The sequence below is a fragment of the Ranitomeya imitator genome, chromosome 2, assembly GCF_032444005.1.
Source record: "Ranitomeya imitator isolate aRanImi1 chromosome 2, aRanImi1.pri, whole genome shotgun sequence".
Taxonomy (NCBI): Eukaryota; Metazoa; Chordata; class Amphibia; order Anura; family Dendrobatidae; genus Ranitomeya; species Ranitomeya imitator.
Window position 1 is genome coordinate 421,348,213 of NC_091283.1, and position 19,908 is coordinate 421,368,120.

General features: G+C 44.9%; 1 non-coding gene across 1 annotated transcript; it reads left to right on the forward strand.

Annotated features, from left to right (window-relative positions):
* The first annotated feature begins 12,043 nt into the window (after positions 1–12,043).
* On the forward strand, positions 12,044–12,238 carry LOC138668048 (U2 spliceosomal RNA). The gene has a single exon (XR_011319051.1). It is a non-coding gene; the product is annotated as a U2 spliceosomal RNA (small nuclear RNA).
* Positions 12,239–19,908: the final 7,670 nt, after the last annotated feature.

Below are 19,908 nucleotides of genomic sequence, written 5' to 3' on the forward strand. Positions count from 1 at the left end.
CTCTGATGCGGTTTCCAAAAACAGATTGAATTGAATTGAAATCAGCACAGCAAGTTGTCATTTAACCCTTTATGAGACTTCTTTTCAGGGTCAAAGAAGCACATTTCAGATGGCAAATGTAGCATTTTGCTCAATTTCACTGAACCATTTGCAACATTTCCTGTGCCTTGCTTTCACCTATGCATGTCCAGCATTGGATTGCATCCAATATGCAATCGATCGATCAATCAATCAATCAATCAATCAATCAATCAGTCTTTGCTGGTTGCAACAGGTGTGTTAAGATGTAGGCCTTTGTAACAGTGTTGCTAATATATTGTGCCATCTACAAAATTAGGCCCCTGCTGTCAGTATTAAGTGTTTAAATTGAAGTATCCTATGAGTAGTTCGGCCATACATACTACATTTGAGACCGCATGCACGAATTCCTTTGTAAAACATTGGCTCCCTCTTGTGGACAACTGACTTTTAATTATGTGGTATATGATATGTATTTAAATAAAAAGGGAAAAATGGGGTCTGTGCTAATCTTGAATATGCTTATCTTGACCATCTTGTCTTGTACTGTGTGAGTAGTATTCTAATGCTTTAGACCAATCAGGTGTGCTGCCTGCAGTAGATAGAATCTGTGCATGGAACCTTCACCGGCTGTCACAATGGGGCCTTTATCCATTGACTCCGGAACTCGCACGTGTCACAATGGGCTCTGGGCCTATCTAAGGCAGTGTAAAATGGTGCCGTCTTTAGTCTGCTGCTGGAGCAGCAGCAGACCACATGGTGGGGGGGGGGTCTGTGCCCAGCTTCAGGAGAGCTGGGAAGACAACTGCTCGCCTGTCTGGTTTTTGAATTACACTCTCGCTCTGCCTGTTTCTTGAATAAGCCTCCTTACCTTGACAAGCCAGCTGGTATGTCACTCTCCATCAGGAGAAACGTTACCCCTTAGACCCCAGTCCAGAGCCTCTCACGTAGCCAAATCAGTTCTCCTGCTTCACATTGACGAGGGCCAAGAGCCCCAAACACAGTGTCTGCGAATTGAGATACTGATTTGGCTTTAATCCTAAGTCATATTGCACGACTCGTTAATGAGTTGATTGTGACTTGTAGGATCGCTACTGACAACAGGTGCCACTATAGAGTTGAAGTCCTCTTTTTCTCACAAGAGGCAATTTGCATATTTGCACTAATAGTTGCACTCTTTAGCGCAAAAGGGATGGAGGGTGTGTTCAAATAGGCGGAGTTATGCAGAGTAGGCGGAGTTATGCAGATTTTTTTTTAAAAACGCGTTGGGCCCAGCTTGAACACATCCCCACACACCCCCACACACACCAGAACTGTTATTTGAGAAAGCATCCAGAGTTTGGAAAAATATGTCTTCCCCTTCCCCTTGGCAATCTTTTTTGCTGTCTCCACAATGGGTGTTGGTTGTAGGACTTGGTGCGCCCGGAGTGGCAAACCATTTCAGGCCATCGCTTCTCGGCCTTTTGGCTTAGATCAATCAGGTTTACCTGTGCGATGTGGTCGAGTTAGGTGCCCTCGGTACCCTCACTTTTGGCCTGGGGGGATCGTTCCTCTTCGCAGGGACTTCACCCTCATGCTGCTATTGGGAGAGAGGATTAGTCCGTGGGCAACGAGAAGGGATCCCCTAAAGGTTTATGCTTTTTTTTTTACAGTCGATGTGGTTTTCCTTGTGAAGGATGCCGGCTTTGCTATCCTATGCATCGGGGGAATCCCGGATGAAGAATACCGTGAGGATTGAAGTCAGTGAAAGTGCTCAGAAGGAGAAGAACCTGTCTTTCATCTGCCATAAGATCTTGCTTGGAGTCTTGGAGTTTGAGAGGAGTGACATCTTCTGTTTCCAGGACAATGAATTTAAAGGAACCTACACCATCACCTTTAAGACCCAGGGATGCTGTCAACAACTGGTGCAAAAGGTAAATGAGAACTCTTACATGGATGAGCTTGATGACCTAACCTTTTGTCTCCTATTTCCCTATGATGAAATCCCTGTGGTGGTTCACTTCCCCAATCCTTATGTGGACGTAGATGACATCGCCACCTACTTAAAGCGGTACTGTGATGAGCTACGATAGCAAGGAGAACTGATGAACGGAGTTGGTTTCTGGTGTGGGTAAAGGAGGTTCTTAGTTCGCCTGAAGAGAGACCCTAATGGTTTCGGAAAAATGTTACACCCCCCATCAACTTTCGTTATTGGTAAGAGCAGGGGGTATTTGTTCTATCCTGGAATGCCAATGTCATGCAGGAACTGTGAAAAGATGGGGCATACGCAGGCATCCTGCAAGGACAGAAAGGTGGACTGCTGCAATAATTGTAGTAATTATGGGCACCAAATGAAGGACTGTCCTTTGGGCAGAAGATGCAATCTCTGTGGTGAAAATGGACATGTGTTCCGGAACTGCCCCAATAGAGCAAAGACTTATGCAGAGGCTGCTGGGTCCTCTGTGGGGGCTGGGAGAGCCCAAGACCCGAGTACCTCCTCTCATGGTTTGCCTGTTCGTCTTTTAGCCCCTTCTGATGAGCAGGCTGTGGAGTCGGAGGTTCGGGAGTCGAGGCCAAGGGGTCCTGCCGCTCTTGCAGCGGAGGCCAAAACCCCTGGCCATGTTCATGAGTCTGTTGGGTTGGAGCAGGGTGCCCCCAGTATGTTGGCGCTGGGGGGCCCTGCTGCGAAGGCCCCAGACATTCCTCGGGAGTCGAGCCAGCAGAACGCAGTGTTTTTTTTCTAGGTGGTGTCGTGGAGGAGTGAGGTCACGTCGCAGTGGCTGAAGAGGATTGTGTTAGTGACCTGCTTGAGCCTAGCGGGAAAAAGATTGGGGCAGAGGTAATCCCAGAGGTCAATCCAGAGTCGCCTGATGTCACCTTGGAAGGAGAAATATGGTTGGGAAAGACGGTGTACCCAGTCTCGTCGTCGGACCCTTGTAATATAATTTCTTTTGACTCCCCGTCACCCAGAATCCTGGAGGAGGTTGTGGGTCAAAATCCAGAAGAGAACGATATGATTACGGATGCTACTCTCCCACCGTGATTTACATGCCATCTATAAGATGTGTCTTGCTAAACGTGAGGTCTTTAAAGAGTCCTGTCCGCAGGGCTGCTCTTTTTCAGTATTTAGAGACAGTAGATTTTGATATATGTCTATTGCAGGAGTGTGGCCTACAGCATGCAATACGATATGAAGAATTAAAAAAGGACTGGGAGTTGGGCCCGTCAGTATGGTCTGGCTCAAATATAAGCAAAGCTGCTGGAGTAGGTTTGCTCTGTCGTGGTAACAATATTGTCATTTCTTCTGTTACGGAGATTGAGCCAGGCAGGGCAATATTAGTGCATGCACAAATAAATGGCTTCAACTTCCGAATAATTAATGTGTATGCGTCTCCTTATAAGCAGGAGCGTATCCAGTTATTTGAGTTATTGCCTGTGTTTTGTGTTGGGTCTTCTCCTCTCCTGATAGGTGGGGACTTTAATTGCCTCCATGTGAACGAGCGCCGAGATGGGGGAGACCCGCTCTGTAAACTGGATAAATCTTGTTATATGCTCAAAAACATCCAGGCTGTTTTTAAGTTGTGCGATGCCTGGAGGTCGCTTTCGCCGACGGACCCAGGTTTTACATGGTCCGGTCGGGGAGTGGCCTCCAGGATCGATTTTATGTTTTTATCTATGGATTTTAAGCCGGTAACGTTTGATCTTATGTCTAATTTATTTTCCGATCATAAAATTTTAAAATTACAGATTGAGTACCAAGGAGAGCAGAGAATAAATAAGGGACTGTGGCGTTTGGGGACACATCTGTTGGAGGATCCTCAAATAAGGTCGGATTTTTGTGTAGCCTACCAAAAGTGGAGACAGCATAGGCCTCTATATATAAAGATGTTGTCTTGGTGGGAAAATATTAAAAATAAAATTGGGCTTTTCTTTATTGCGGCAGGTAGGAAGAAGGCAAGGCAGAAAAAAATGTTTTTACTCTAATTTAAATACTGAACTGCAAACACTTTATAAATTTAACCCCTTCCCGACCTTTGACGCATACGCTGCGTCATGAAAGTCGGTGCCATTCCGACCCATGACGCAGCATATGCGTCATGGAAAGATCGCGTCCCTGCAGGCCGGGTGAAAGGGTTAACTCCCATTTCACCCGATCTGCAGGGACAGGGGGAGTGGTAGTTTAGCCCAGGGGGGGTGGCTTCACCCCCTCGTGGCTACGATCGCTCTGATTGGCTGTTGAAAGTGAAACTGCCAATCAGAGCGATTTGTAATATTTCACCTAAAAAACTGGTGAAATATTACAATCCAGCCATGGCCGATGCTGCAATATCATCGGCCATGGCTGGAAACACTTATGTGCACCCACCCCACCCCTCCGATCGCCCCCCCAGCCCCCCGATCTGTGGTCCGCTCCCCTCCGTCCTGTGCTCCGCTCCCCCGTCCTCCTGTCCGCTTCCCCGTGCACCAATCACACCCCCTGTGCTGCAATCAAACCCCCCCGCACTCCGATCCCCCCCCCGCACACAGCGACCCCCCCCCCGTGCTCCGATCCACCCCCCCCGCACAGCGATCCCTCACCCCGTGCTCCAATCCTTCCCCGTGCTCCAATCCTCCCTCCCGTGTTCCGATCCACCCCCCCCCATGATCCGATCCACCCCCCCGTGCTCCGACGCCCCCCCCGTGCCCTGATCTCCCCCCCCTTATACTTACCTGGCCGCCCGAGGTCCGTCCGTCTTCTTTCCTGGGCGCCGCCATCTTCCAAAATGGCGGGCGCATGTGCAGTGCGCCCGCCGAATCTGCCGGCCGGCAGATTCGTTCCAGAGTGAATTTTGATCACTGAGATATATCCTATCTCAGTGATCAAAATAAAAAAAATAGTAAATGACCCCCCCCTTTGTCACCCCCATAGATAGGGACAATAAAAAAAATAAAGAATTTTTTTTTTTTTCACTAAGGTTGGGGTAAGAACTAGGGTTAGGGTTAGGGGTAGGGTTAGGGGTAGGGTTAGGGTTAGGGGTAGGGTTAGGGTTAGGGGTAGGGTTAGGGGTAGGGTTAGGGCTAGGGTTAGGGGTAGGGGTAGGGTTAGGGCTAGGGTTAGGGGTAGGGTTAGGGCTAGGGTTAGGGTTTCGGTATGTGCACACGTATTCTGGTCCTATGCGGATTTTTCCGCAGCGGATTTGAAAAATCCACAGTGCTAAACCGCTGCCGATTTATCGTGGATTTACCGCGGTTTTTCTGCGCATTTCACTGCGGTTTTACAACTGCGATTTTCTATTGGAGCAGTTCTAAAACCGCTGCGGAATCCGCAGAAAGAAGTGACATGCTGCGGAATGTAAACCGCTGCGTTTCCGTGCAGTTTTTCCGCAGCATGTGTACAGCGATTTTTGGTTCCCATAGGTTCACATTGAACTGTACACTCATGGGAAACTGCTGCGGATCCGCAGCGTTTTCCGCAGCGTGTGCACATACCTTTAGAATTAGGCTATGTGCACACGGTGCGGATTGGCCGCTGCGGATTCGCAGCAGTGTTCCATCGGGTTTACAGTACCATGTAAACATATGGAAAACCAAATCCGCTGTGCCCATGGTGCAGAAAATACCGCGCGGGAACGCTGCGTTGTATTTTCCGCAGCATGCCAATTCTTTGTGCGGATTCCGCAGCGTTTTACACCTGTTCCTCAATAGGAATCCACAGGTGAAATCCGCACAAAAAACACTGGAAATCCACGGTAAATCCACAGGTAAAACGCAGTGCCTTTTACCCGCGGATTTTTCAAAAATGATGCTGAAAAATCTCATACGAATCCGCAACGTTGGCACATAGCCTTAGAGTTGGGTTGGAATTAGGGTTGTGGTTAGGCTTAGGGGTGTGTTGGGGTTAGGGTTGTGGTTAGGGGTGTGTTGGGGTTAGGGTTGTGATTAGGGTTACGGCTACAGTTGGGATAAGGGTTAGGGGTGTGTTGGAGGTAGAATTGAGGGGTTTCCACTGTTTAGGCACTTCAGGGGGTCTCCAAACGCAACATGGCGCCACCATTGATTCCAGCCAATCTTGTATTCAAAAATTCAAATGGTGCTCCCTCACTTCCGAACCCCGACGTGTGCCCAAACAGTGGTTTACCCCCACATATGGGGTACCAGCATACTCAGGACAAACTGCGCAACAATTACTGGGGTCCAATTTCTCCTGTTACCCTTGAGAAAATAAAAAATTGCTTGCTAAAACATCATTTTTGAGGAAAGAAAAATGATTTTTTATTTTCACGGCTCTGCGTTGTAAACGTCTGTGAAGCACTTGGGGGTTCAAAGTGCTCACCACATATCTAGATAAGTTCCTTGGGGGGTCTAGTTTCCAAAATGGGCTCACTTGTGGGGGGTTTCTACTGTTTAGGCACACCAGGGGCTCTGCAAACGCAACGTGACGCCCGCAGACCATTCCATCAAAGTCTGCATTTCAAAAGTCACTACTTCCCTTCTGAGCCCCCACGTGTGCCCAAACAGTGGTTTACCCCCACACATGGGGCATCAGCGTACTCAGGAGAAACTGGACAACAACTTTTGCGGTCCAATTTCTCCTGTAACCCTTGGGAAAATAAAAAATTCTGGGCTAAAAAATTATTTTTGAGGAAAGAAAACGTATTTATTATTTTCACGGCTCTGCGTTATAAACTTCTGTAAAGCACTTGGGGGTTGAAAGTGCTCACCACACATCTAGATAAGTTCCTTTGGGGGTCTAGTTTCCAAAATGGGGTCACTTGTGGGGGGTTTCTACTGTTTAGGCACACCAGGGGCTCTGCAAACGCAATGTGACGCCCGCAGACCATTCCATCAAAGTCTGCATTTCAAAAGTCACTACTTCCCTTCTGAGCCCCCACGTGTGCCCAAACAGTGGTTTACCCCCACACATGGGGTATCAGCGTACTCAGGAGAAACTGGACAACAACTTTTGTGGTCCAATTTCTCCTGTAACCCTTGGTAAAATAAAAAATTCTGGGCTAAAAAATTATTTTTGAGGAAAGAAAACGTATTTATTATTTTCACTGCTCTGTGTTATGAACTTCTGTGAAGCACTTGGGGGTTCAAAGTGCTCACCTCACATCTAGATAAGTTCCTTTCGGGGTCTAGTTTCCAAAATGGGGTCACTTGTGGGGGGTTTCTACTGTTTAGCCACATCAGGGGCTCTGCAAACGCAACGTGACGCCCGCAGAGCATTCCATCAAAGTCTGCATTTCAAAACGTCACTACTTCACTTCCGAGCCCCAGCATGTGCCTAAACAGTGGTTTACCCCCACATATGGGGTATCAGCGTACTCAGGAGAAACTGGACAACAACTTTTGGGGTCAAATTTCTCCTGTTACCCTTGGGAAAATAAAAAATTGCGGGCTAAAATTCATTTTTGAGAAAATAATTTTTTTTTTTTATTTTCATGGCTCTGCGTTATAAACTTCTGTGAAGCACTTGAGGGTTCAAAGTGCTCACCACACATCTAGATTAGTTCCTTTGGGGGTCTAGTTTCCAAAATGGGGTAATTTGTGGGGGATCTCCAATGTTTAGGCACACAGTGGCTCTCCAAACGCGACATGGTGTCCGCTAATGATTGGAGATAATTTTCCATTTAAAAAGCCAAATGGCGTGCCTTCCCTTCTGAGCCCTGCCGTGCGCCCAAACAGTGGTTTACCCCCACATATGGGGTATCTGCATACTCAGGACAAACTGGACAACAACATTTGTGGTCCAATTTCTCCTATTACCATTGGCAAAATAGGAAATTCCAGGCTAAAAAATCATTTTTGAGAAAAGAAAAATTATTTTTTATTTTCATGGCTCTGCATTATAAACTTCTGTGAAGCACCTGGGGGTTTAAAGTGCTCAGTATGCATCTAGATAAGTTCCTTGGGGGGTCTAGTTTCCAAAATGGGGTCACTTGTGGGGGAGCTCCATTGCATAGGCACACAGGGGCTCTCCAAATGCGACATGGTGTCCGCTAACAATTGGAGCTAATTTTCCATTCAAAAAGTTAAAAGGCGCGCCTTCCCTTCCGAGCCCTGCCGTGTGCCCAAACAGTGGTTTACCCCCACATATGAGGTATCGGCGTACTCGGGAGAAATTGCTCAACAAATTTTAGGATCCATTTTATCCTATTGCCCATGTGAAAATGAAAAAATTGAGGCGAAAATAAATTTTTTGTGAAAAAAAAGTACTTTTTCATTTTTACGGATCAATTTGTGAAGCACCTGAGGGTTTAAAGTGCTCACTAGGCATCTAGATAAGTTCCTTGGGGGGTCCAGTTTCCAAAATGGGGTCACTTGTGGGGGAGCTCCAATGTTTAAGCACACAGGGTCTCTCCAAACGCGACATGGTGTCCGCTATCGATGGAGATAATTTTTCATTCAAAAAGTCAAATGGCGCTCCTTCCCTTCCGAGCCTTACCATGTGCCCAAACAGTGGTTTACCCCCACATGTGAAGTATCGGTGTACTCAGGATAAATTGCCAAACAAATTTTAGGATCCATTTTATCCTGTTGTCCATGTGAAAATGAAAAAATTGAGGCTAAAAGAATTTTTTTGTGAAAAAAAAGTACTTTTTCATTTTTACGGATCAATTTGTGAAGCACCTGGGGGTTTAAAGGGCTCACTATGCATCTAGATAAGTTCCTTGGGGCGTCTAGTTTCCAAAATGGGGTCACTTGTGGGGGAGCTCCAATTTTTAGGCACACGGGGGCTCTCCAAATGTGACATGGTGTCCGCTAAAGAGTGCAGCCAATTTTTCATTCAAAAAGTCAAATGGCGCTCCTTCCCTTCCAAGCCCTGCCGTGCGCCCAAACAGTGGTTTACCCCCACATATGAGGTATCAGCGTACTCAGGACAAATTGGACAACAACGTACGTGGTTCAGTTTCTCCTTTTACCATTGGGAAAATAAAAAAATTGTTGCTGAAAAATCATTTTTGTGACTAAAAAGTTAAATGTTCATTTTTTCCTTCCATGTTGCTTCTGCTGCTGTGAAGCACCTGAAGGGTTAATAAACTTCTTGAATGTGGTTTTGTGCACCTTGAGGGGTGCAGTTTTTAGAATGGTGTCACTTTTGGGTATTTTCAGCCATATAGACCCCTCAAACTGACTTCAAATGTGAGGTGGTCCCTAAAAAAAATGGTTTTGTAAATTTCGTTGTAAAAATGAGAAATCGCTGGTCAAATTTTAACCCTTATAACTTCCTAGCAAAAAAAAATTTTGTTTCCAAAATTGTGCTGATGTAAAGTAGACGTGTGGGAAATGTTATTTATTAACTATTTTGTGTCACATAACTCTCTGGTTTAACAGAATAAAAATTCAAAATGTGAAAATTGCGAAATTTTCAAAATTTTCGCCAAATTTCCGTTTTTATCACAAATAAACACAGAATTTATTGACCTAAATTTACCACTAACATGAAGCCCAATATGTCACGAAAAAACAATCTCAGAACCGCTAGGATCCATTGAAGCGTTCCTGAGTTATTACCTCATGAAGGGACACTGGTCAGAATTGCAAAAAACGGCAAGGTCTTTAAGGTCAAAATAGGCTGGGTCATGAAGGGGTTAAAGAAATAGGATTTGAAGTAGATACTGATATTGCTAGCCTAAAGACGCAGATATGCACAGTTTTAGAGCAAAAGGGGAGAGAAATAATTTTTAATTCAAGAGTGCAGCAATTAGAAGATGAAAAATGTACCCGCTTCTTTTTTAAAAAAGCAATGGAGAGAAAGGAGATAATTACCTGCCTTGATGGAGAGTCTACTATAGAAGGGATGAAAAAAGTGGCAACTGATTTTTACCAACTTCTTTTTAGTGAGAAAAGCATAGATGTTTCTTTTTTACGTGATGCTCTTAATATTTTAGATGTCAAACTTTATCAGTCAGATCAGATTTTTTTGCTCGGGATTTTAGCCTAGAAGAACTTTTTAGTGTTTTTAAGAGTTTTTCAAGAGGCAGGGCCCCAGCTGCGGATGGTCTTCCTGTAGAATTTTATCTGACTTTCTGGGATATTTTAAAAGATGATCTTTTAGAAATTTTTAAAGAAGTGTTTGTGTGTGAACAGTTGCCGAAGGGATAGAGGAGGGGGATAGTGTCCTTGATTTTTAAGAAAAAAGGGACCCGTGAGGACCTCACAAATTGGAGGCCTATAGCCCTACTTAATATGGACTATAAGGTGTTTGCTAAAATTATTGCATGCCGGCTTAAAACAGTAATTGACAAGTTAATACAACCTGAACAAGTGTGCAGTGTGCCAGGAAGGAGTATTACTGGAGTTTTAAATGTTATTAGAGACACAATATGGTATTCTAAAGACCGTGGTCAAAATGTAGCCCTGTTGGCGCTGGACTTTGAGAAGGCGTTCGACAGGGTATCACATAAGTATATTTTTAGTGTTTTAGAGAAGATGGCGATCCCAGATTTTATTGTGTCTCGTATTATGGTTTCATACAAGAATTCTTTTAGTCAAGTCTCTGTGAATGGTTTTATTAACAGGTGAGATACCGCTGGAATCCGGAGTGAAGCAAGGGTGCCTGCTCTCCCCAATCCTGTTTATTTGTGCAATGGAGCCTTTATTATGCCAGATCAGGATAAAGTAATTCAAGGGGTCCCTGTTCCCGGTGGAGGAGGGGCTCAAATTAAAGTCTTTGGATACATGGATGATGTCACCGCCATCTGCAAGGACCCTGCTTCTCTCCGGAGGGTGGTGAGGTGTACCAGTTTTTTTAGTCAGGCCTCGGGTTTTAAGTTAAATTTTAATAAAACTGAGTGTTTGACAATCGGTACTTAGGATGTTGTTGACCTACCAGTGGTCAAAATGAAACAGGATAATGTAAAGATTTTAGGTATCACTTTTAATAAAGAAAATGATGGGAGGGAAAGTTGGGAGGAGGTACAAGGAAAAATGGTGAAGAAATTATCTTTCTGGAACTTGCGGAGTTTGTCTATCGAAGGGAAAGTTTTAATTATCAAGTCCATTTTATTACCAATGATGTTATATGTTGCGATGGTGTACCCTCCCTCTGATTTAATGCTTAGAAAACTGACCCGTTGTATTTTTATGTTTATTTGGGGCTCAAAGATGGAGAAATTAAAGCGCACAGAAATGTATAAGAGACATCAAAATGGTGGCAAAGATGTCCCAGATTTGACCAGGTTTTTATACATAAATTTCTTCTGTTTCTGTTTTAAGCTTTTTAATTCAAATAGTGTTTTTAGTCAGTTTTTAAAGTATACTTGTGGTTATGTTTTTAAGAGATGGCTTAGGCCGTCTCTATCCTCGCCTGCTTTATTATGCCCACCTAAGCACCTTAGTATTTTAGAGAAAGTATGCAGGAAATATGATTTAATGAACTTGGACTCGGACCTTTTAAAAGATCGCAGGAGATTAATGACTCATCTAAGGAGAGAAGAAGGAGTGTCGGAGGTAATCAACTTCTCATGGAACAGATCTAAGCGCGTGTGGAGAAAAGTGTATGGGAAATTTCTTGCAAATGTGCATAAAGATCTTGCATGGATGTCCGTACACCAGTGCCTCCCTACTAGAGACTTCCAACACCGAAGGGGCCTGGTGGCACGAGCAAAATGTCCAAGGGGCTCATGTGCGAGCAGTGAGACAGTGCTACACCTGTTCTGGGACTGCTGCTATGCTCAAGAACTGTGGAAAAAATTAGGGGTGCTTTTAAAATGGGTTTGTGGGTTGAGAGATTTTAATCATGAGTATGTTTATATGGACTTTTTAATTGCCCCACCTTGCATCAAAACAAGATATGTTGGTGCATAATAAATTGTGCAAAGAGTGCTTTATGGAAGATCAGAAACATTTTATTGTTTAAACGTAATTTTATTTCCATAAATGATTGTATCAGAATAACTTTTAGTGAAATGTATATTTATTATTTAAAAGATATCAAAGATGTGGGTAGACAGGAGGCAAATAAGAGATGGAATTTTTATATGTGGAACACTATTTTGTACTAAATGATTTGTTCTTTCTGGAATGGTTTTTATACTCCCTGTAAAAATTGTTATGTCATGTTCTTTGTATATGACTTAATAACTATCATGTTGAAACCTTATCTGTTCTTATCAGTTTAATATCTGATACGTCCCCTATTTGGGGACCATATATTAAATGGATTTTTAGAACAGGGAGCTGGAAATGGAGCTTGCTCTGTCCACTCCACGCATTGACCCGTTATTGCAATATCTCCGGGAACAGTGCACTCCTTCTCTGATCCGGTTTCCAAAAACAGATTGAATTAAATTGAAATCAGCACAGCAAGTTGTCATTTAACCCTTTATGAGACTTCTTTTCAGGGTCAAAGAAGCACATTTCATATGGCAAATGTAGCATTTTGCTCAATTTCACTGGACCATTTGCAACATTTCCTGTGCCTTGCCTGCCTTGCTTTCACCTATGCATGTCCAGCATTGGATTGCATCCAATATGCAATCGATCAATCAATCAATCAATCAGTCTTTGCTGGTTGCAACATGTGTGTTAAGATGTAGGCCCGAATGAGGCCTTTGTAACAGTGTTGCTAATATATTGTACCATCTACAAAATTAGGCCCCTGCTGTCAGTATTAAGTGTTTAAATTGAAGTATCCTATGAGTAGTTTGGCCATACATACTACATTTGTGACCGCATGCACGAATTCCTTTGTAAAACATTGGCTCCCTCTTGTGGACCACTGACTTTTAATTAGGTGGTGTATGATATGTATTTAAATAAAAAAGGAAAAATGGGGTCTGTGCTGATCTTGAATATGCTTGTCTTGTCCATCTTGTCTTGTACTGTGTGAGTAGTATTCTAATGCTTTTGACCAATCAGGTGCGCTGCCTGCAGTAGATAGAATCTGTGCATGGAACCTTCACCGGCTGTCACAATGGGGCATTTATCCATTGACTCCAGAACTCTCACGTGTCACAATGGGCTCTGGGCCTATCTAAGGCAGTGTAAAATGGCGCCGTCTTCAGTCTGCTGCTGGAGCAGCAGCAGACCACATGGTAGGGGGGGAGTCTGTGCCCAGCTTCAGGAGAGCTGGGAAGACAACTGCTCGCCTGTCTGGTTTTTGAATTACACTTTCGCTCTGCCTGTTTCTTGAATAAGCCTCCTTACCTTGACAAGCCAGCTGGTATGTCACTCTCCATCAGGAGAAACGTTACCCCTTAGACCCCAGTCCAGAGCCTCTCACCTAGCCAAATCAGTTCTCCTGCTTCGCACTGACGAGGGCCAAGAGCCCCAAACACAGTGTCTGCGAATTGAGATACTGATTTGGCTTTAATCCTAAGTCATATTGCACGACTCGTTAATGAGTTGATTGTGACTTGTAGGATCGCTACTGACAACAGGTGCCGCTATAGAGTTGAAGTCATCTTTTTCTCACAAGAGGCAATTTGCATATTTGCAAATAGTTGCACTCTTTAGCGCAAAAGGGATGGAGGGTGTGTTCAAATAGGCGGAGTTTTGCAGATTAGGCGGAGTTATGCAGATTTAAAAAAAACAAGTTGGGCCCAGCTTGAACACACCCCCACACACACCCACACACACCAGAACTGTCATTTGAGAAGGCATCCAGAGTTTGGAAAAAATGTCTTCCCCTTGGCAATCTTTTGCGCTGTCTCCACAATGGGTGTTGGTTGTAGGCCTTGGTGCGTCCGGAGTGGCAAACCATTTCAGGCCATCGCTTCTCGGCTTTTTGGCTAAGATCAGGTGCAGTGACCTTACAGTCGCTGCCTTGGTCTTGGCTGAGAGGTGCTTGGGGTACCCGGCTCCTTGGCCTGGGGGGATTGTCTCACCTCTGGTGGGATTTCACCCCCTCTGCTGCTATTAGGGAGTAGGCTTAGTCCCCTTGCATCCGGTTGCGATCTCCCGGCTATAGGCCGTGTCCGTGTGACGTCCCTTGTGGGAGTATTTCTTCTCTCTTCTGTGGTGATACCGACAGATTTTCGTCATGAGCTTCGTGAAGAACACTATCCGTTTGACCGTGGACCCAAGCAATTCAAGTAAGAACACCGTTGTCTTCATTATCCGGGATCTTATTGAGGAAAAAGCTGGAGCTAAGCGAACTGAAATTTTCAGCTGTAACGAGTTTCCTCGGCAAGGTAATTACGATGTTACTTTTGTGGACCAGAATATTTGCCTTAATGTATTTGAGTGGCTTCGAAGCAATGCTGAGGATCCTATTCTGGAAGGAGTTGGTTGGATACCTTTGTTCGGGATGCAGGAAAAGGAGGTGACTGTAACAGTATATAACCCTTTCACAGATCCTGCTTTATTACAGAGTTTTCTTTCTCAATATTGTGACTATGTGAAGATAGGAGAACGGCAGGTAAACATTTTGGGTATTTTCAATTGTAAATATGTTTACCGTGTAAAGTTGAAAAGGGACCCTGACAGTGTGGGTGGTTTCAGACACCCTCCTGCAAATTTCTCTGTGTCAGGTCACAGAGGTTTTTTGACCTACCCAGGACAGCCTCGATTTTGTAGGAAATGTTTTTCTTTTGGACACACACAGGCGGAGTGTAATAAAGGACAGTGCTGTCGTAACTGTAGGAAAGAGGGGCATACCGCTAATCAATGCCCTTCGTCTAAAACCTATGATGTCTGTGGGAGTAGTGTGCATATGTACAAAGACTGTCCTAAGAGTGCACCTAGGCGGTCGGACAAGGAGCAAATGGAGGAAGAGTTGGCCAGGAGGGAAAGGGTAAGACTTGTAAAAGAGATTGCAAGGATGAAGAGGGAGGAGGAAGAGGGAAGGAGACAGAGTGCGAGTAGAGCCATGCCCCCTCCAGAGAGTGTGAGTCTAAGGCCGAGTTGTTCGGTAGAGAAAGAGGAGAAGAAGTGTGAAAAGTAGAAAAAGAAGGAAAAAGAGTGGAGGAGAGAAGACAAGGAGTTTTGGAGGGCAGCTGCAGAGGTGGAGACGCATTTTCCTGAGATGGAAGTGCAGTTGTCTGAAGTAAAGGGGCAGTTGCCTGAAGTGATGGCCTTTAGTGAGGCAATGGACGCCGCAGAGAGCGATGCACAAATTTCTGGGTTTGATAGCCCTGAACATCTGTCTAACCCTGAGCATATTGAAGAGTTTGAGTCAGATGATGATAAAGTTGCAAAGAAGAGCCGGCGGGAGGATGATGGAGATGATGAGGAGGCGGAGAGTAGTGCTCCTCAGAGAAAGAATATCCCTGCAAGAAGGAGGAGTGAGGGTGGTGAGATCAGTGGGTCAGACACTTGTTGTTCAATTCAGATGGTGGAGGAGGATAGTGGTGATGCTGGATAGTGTTGCCATAGAGTGCACTAAATGTGTTGGTGTTTTTTTTTCTCTTGTGAGCTTTGGCTTAGGCCAAAAGCTTTTATTTTTTGTATAGTTAGTTGAAGTTTTTTTTTTTTTGTAATATGGGGTTTACTATAATTTCACAAAATGTTAGAGTTTCTAAAAGTAATGTTAGGAGAGCTGAAATTTTTGAGTTTTTAGCTATGCAAAATGCATCTATTTTTTGTTTACAAGAGTGTGGGGTAGTGGATGGTGTGAAAGGGAATGAATGGTCTTATGGTGCGTCTGTGTGGTTAGGGAGTGCATGTAATAAGAATGATGGGGTGGGAATATTGGTTAAAGGGAGAGAGGTGGTTTTGAATGATTATCTGGTGATTGAGGTAGGGAGGTGTATTTTGGCTAATTTTGAGTATAGGAATGTAAAGTTTTGTGTTATAAATATGTATGCGCCAGTTGATAAAAATGAGCGTAAGGCTTTATTTGAAAAAGTTAAGCTTTTTGTTCCAGGGAGGATGCCTGTAGTGATTGTGGGGGATATGAATTGTGATTTGGGGAAAGTGAATATGGATGTGTCAGGGAAGGCTTTGTTGGAGTTAGTGAGTGATTATAATCTGAGTGATATGCAGCGTGTGTGTAATGTGAGTCCTGTGTTGAATACTTTTTTTTCTGATAGTGGAAGGGTGCAATCTAGGTTGGATTATTGCTTTATTTCAAAAAATATAATGTTAGGAGTCGAGTTTCCTCTGCTGCACAGGGGGAATCTCGATTCGTCTCCGCTGCGGTCTCCCATTCTCCTCCAGCCGCAGTGGAGTCTGCTCAGCAGGGACGTCGATCCCAGCGTCTTGCTCAGTCTGACTCTGTGCGAAGAGTTGCTGCTGCTTCTCTAGCCTCTGCTATTAAAGTCAGTGCTGGTCAGCAGCGAGCGGACTTCTCTGGGACTAAGTCCTTGTCTGCACGTACTGAGCATGCCCAGGGTAAGATCTCCCGTTGGAGATCGAGGGTCATGTGCTCAGGCTCTGCAGCACATTCCATTGGTCCTCTTGGCAGGTCTTGGAAGGGCAAAAGTGCTGTAGCCACTTCCTGTGCTGCAACTATATAAACTGCGCATGATCGCACGGCCATGCGCTAGTATTATCTTGTAAATATGTGTGTGTGTTGTGTGTGAAAGTCGCTCTTTAAATAACCCTCCCTATTGAATGTCTGTTCGCGGAAGGTGTATGTTTGCTATCTAGCGCCCGACTTTTCCAACAGCACGAAACACACATTACAGCGTCCTCTTGCTGTGTCCGCCTGTACGGCGCCGTGCGCTTGCCTTGCGCTTTTCATACCCAAGCCAGTGTGGTTGGTGGCGTCCGTCAGTGCGGCATTGCTCGCACTCCTGTGAATTTATATATTTATTCTTAGTTTCCTTACACACCCAGTTGTGGTGTAGTGCCAGCGAGGGTCTAATCGGACTTCAATCCCAGTTGGGGTTAAGTACGCTGACTACTCGCTCGCGCTTTAGGTGCAGTGCAGTGCCGCGATCCTGTGACGCAGCAGGATTGCTCCCTTCACGCTGGGTGAGGTTGAACCCACGTGTATATACTTTAGTGTACTGCCATATAGTCTGTATTTACTAGCAGCAGGTTTTCACCTGCACGGTGGACCCCGGACTGCGAACGCATCTATATCACCTTTCTTGGTGCGTTCCGCCAGTCCTAACATATAACTGCTGTTGATTATAAGCAAGAAAATGTTTTATTTTCTGATCATGTGTGTATGAAGTGTGAGGTGGATATAAAGGTTGATGGAGTGTTTGGGAAAGGGTTGTGGAAGTTAAATGTGAAGTTGTTAGAGAGTGAAGCGGTGAGTATGCAAGACAGTATGAAGAGTGATGTAAGTGTAAAAGTGGTTTTGGGAATGTTTGTGTTTGGTGGGATTGGGTGAAGAGACAAACAAAAATATTCTTTAAAAGTTTAGGGTTTAAGTTTGCAGCTATTAAAAGAGAATTTTGTTAAGCTGAATGCACGTTTGAGTGTATTGTATAAGTTGAGGGAAGGAGGGATGGAAGTGGAAGAGGAGATATTACAGGTGAAAATGGAAATTAATGATTTTTGTTAGAGAAAGGGAGGAGTATAGTTTTTAGAGCAAAATTGACAAAATGGAAAATGATGAGAAATGTTCACGTTTTTTCTTTAAAAAGGTGTTTGGGAAGAAACAGAGTATGAGTGTGCTGAATGGGGAGGATGGAAGAGAAGTGAGTGGTGAGGATATGTGTGAAGAGGTGGCTAAGTTCTATGAGGAGTTGTATGCAGTGAAGTGGAGGGATGAGGGTTTGGAGAGTGATGTGTTAAATATGTTAGAGAGCAAGTTGTCTGAGACGGAAAGGGAGAGTGTGATGTGTGAGGTGACTAGTGATGAGGTGTGGAAGGTGATGAATAGTATGGCACTAAATAAGACGCCAGGGGAGGATGGTCTCCCAGTAGAGTTTTATCGAGTGATGTGGGATGTGATTGGTAATGACTAGAGTTGAGCGACCTTGACATTTTTAGAGTCGAGCCGGGTTTTGCGAAACCCGACTATCTCAAAAGTCGGGTCGAGTGAAATCGGCCGATTATGACGTAAAGTCGGGATCGACCGAAACACGAAACCCAATGCAAGTCAATGGGGCAGCATAGTCGGCAGTGAGTGGGGGCCAGGAAAACACCTAGAGTGCCCATTTTAATGTCAAAACCATCCATTCTTCTTAATGAAGCTTGTCAAGCGTAATTTACCTTATAATAATTGGAAGGCATTTGAAATTGGGGGTCATTTGGCTAAAGTTGTGGTGGGTAGGGCTGGTTCAAGTAATTAGTGGGCCCAGGAAATCTGGACCACGTCACGGCAGTGGAGCAGGGAGAGGTAAGTATTTCAACTTTGCAAGTGCTGTGAACCTGAGCAAGCAGGGGGGGCCCACTCGTTGGCATTGGCACTGGCACAGGGCCCCTCAAAGTACAGCGGTGTGTTTGCACGGCGGGGGCGCCTCCCACCGGCAGCAACACTTTTGCGTACTATGAGAGGCCCTGTGCCAGTGACGTCGCCAACTAGTATTCCTCCCCCCACCTGATGAAGGAACCTGCACTTTCATCTGCACCTTCCTCTTTGTCCCCGTGTAAGGTGGTATGGTATGCGAGAAGAGCAACCTGACTTTCAGCAGGGTCACAATGTTGTTGTGTAGCGTGCACGGGGAATGTTGCGTTATGGGTCAATGTACCAGCAGACTCATCTATCACTGGCTGGGCAATGGGCAGGATGAGGAGGAAACACAGATATAGGCCCAAAGAATAAAGTTGGCTAAATGCAGTTCAAAATTGGTAACACAGGAATAACCAGGGGGCATTGCAGTGGAGGACAACTGGAATGAGAGGCTGACACAGAGAGTAGGCCCAAATCAGTAAGTAGTCGAAATGCAGTTCAAAATTGGCAACCGTAGTAAACAGGCGGCACAGCTTTGTTCAGTGGAGGAGAACAGCAAGGAGTGGCATACACCGATAGTAGGCCCCAACCCAACTAGTAGGCCAAATGCAGTCTAACATTAACAACTACTTAACGAGCGCCTGAAAACGGAATTTCAGGACAGGAAACCAGGAGAACAGCAAGGAGCGGCAGACACTGTTAGTAGGCCCCAAACCAACTAGTACGCCAAATGCAGTTGTTCCATTTAACCACAATTTAACGAGAGCCTGAAGATAGAAGGTCAGGAAAGGCAACCTGGAGAACACCTTGGAGTGGAACACACCATCTCTCTCCACCCCATACCCATTTTGTAGGCCTAATGCAGTGTAGTTTTCTACAACTACTAAACGAGAGTCGGAAGACCGAAGCAATGGCAAGGAAACCTGTGGAACACCTTGGAGTGTAACACACCATCTCTCTCCACCCGATACCCATTTTGTAGGCCTAATGCAGTGTAGTTTTCTACAACTACTAAACGAGAGTCTGAAGATCGAAGCAATGGCGAGGAAACCTGGAGAACACCTTGGAGTGTAACACACCATCTCTCTCCACCCCATAGCCAATTTGGAGGCCTAATGCAGTGTAGTTTCCAACAACTACTAAACGAGAGCATTAAGATCGAAGCTCTGGAAAGGCAACCTGGAGAACACCTTGGAGTGGAACACACCATTTCTCTCCACCCTATACCCATTTTGTAGGCCTAATGCAGTGTAGTTTTCTACAACTACTAAACGAGAGTCGGAAGACCGAAGCAATGGCAAGGAAACCTGGGGAACACCTTGGAGTGTAACACACCATCTCTCTCCACCCGATACCCATTTTGTAGGCCTAATGCAGTGTAGTTTTCTACAACTACTAAACGAGAGTCTGAAGATCGAAGCAATGGCGAGGAAACCTGGAGAACACCTTGGAGTGTAACACACCATCTCTCTCCACCCCATAGCCAATTTGGAGGCCTAATGCAGTGTAGTTTCCAAAAACTACTCAACGAGAGCATTAAGATCGAAGCTCTGGAAAGGCAACCTGGAGAACACCTTGGAGTGGAACACACCATCTCTCTCCACCCTATACCCATTTTGTAGGCCTATTGCAGTGTAGTTTTCTACAACTACTAAACGAGAGTCGGAAGACCGAAGCAATGGCAAGGAAAC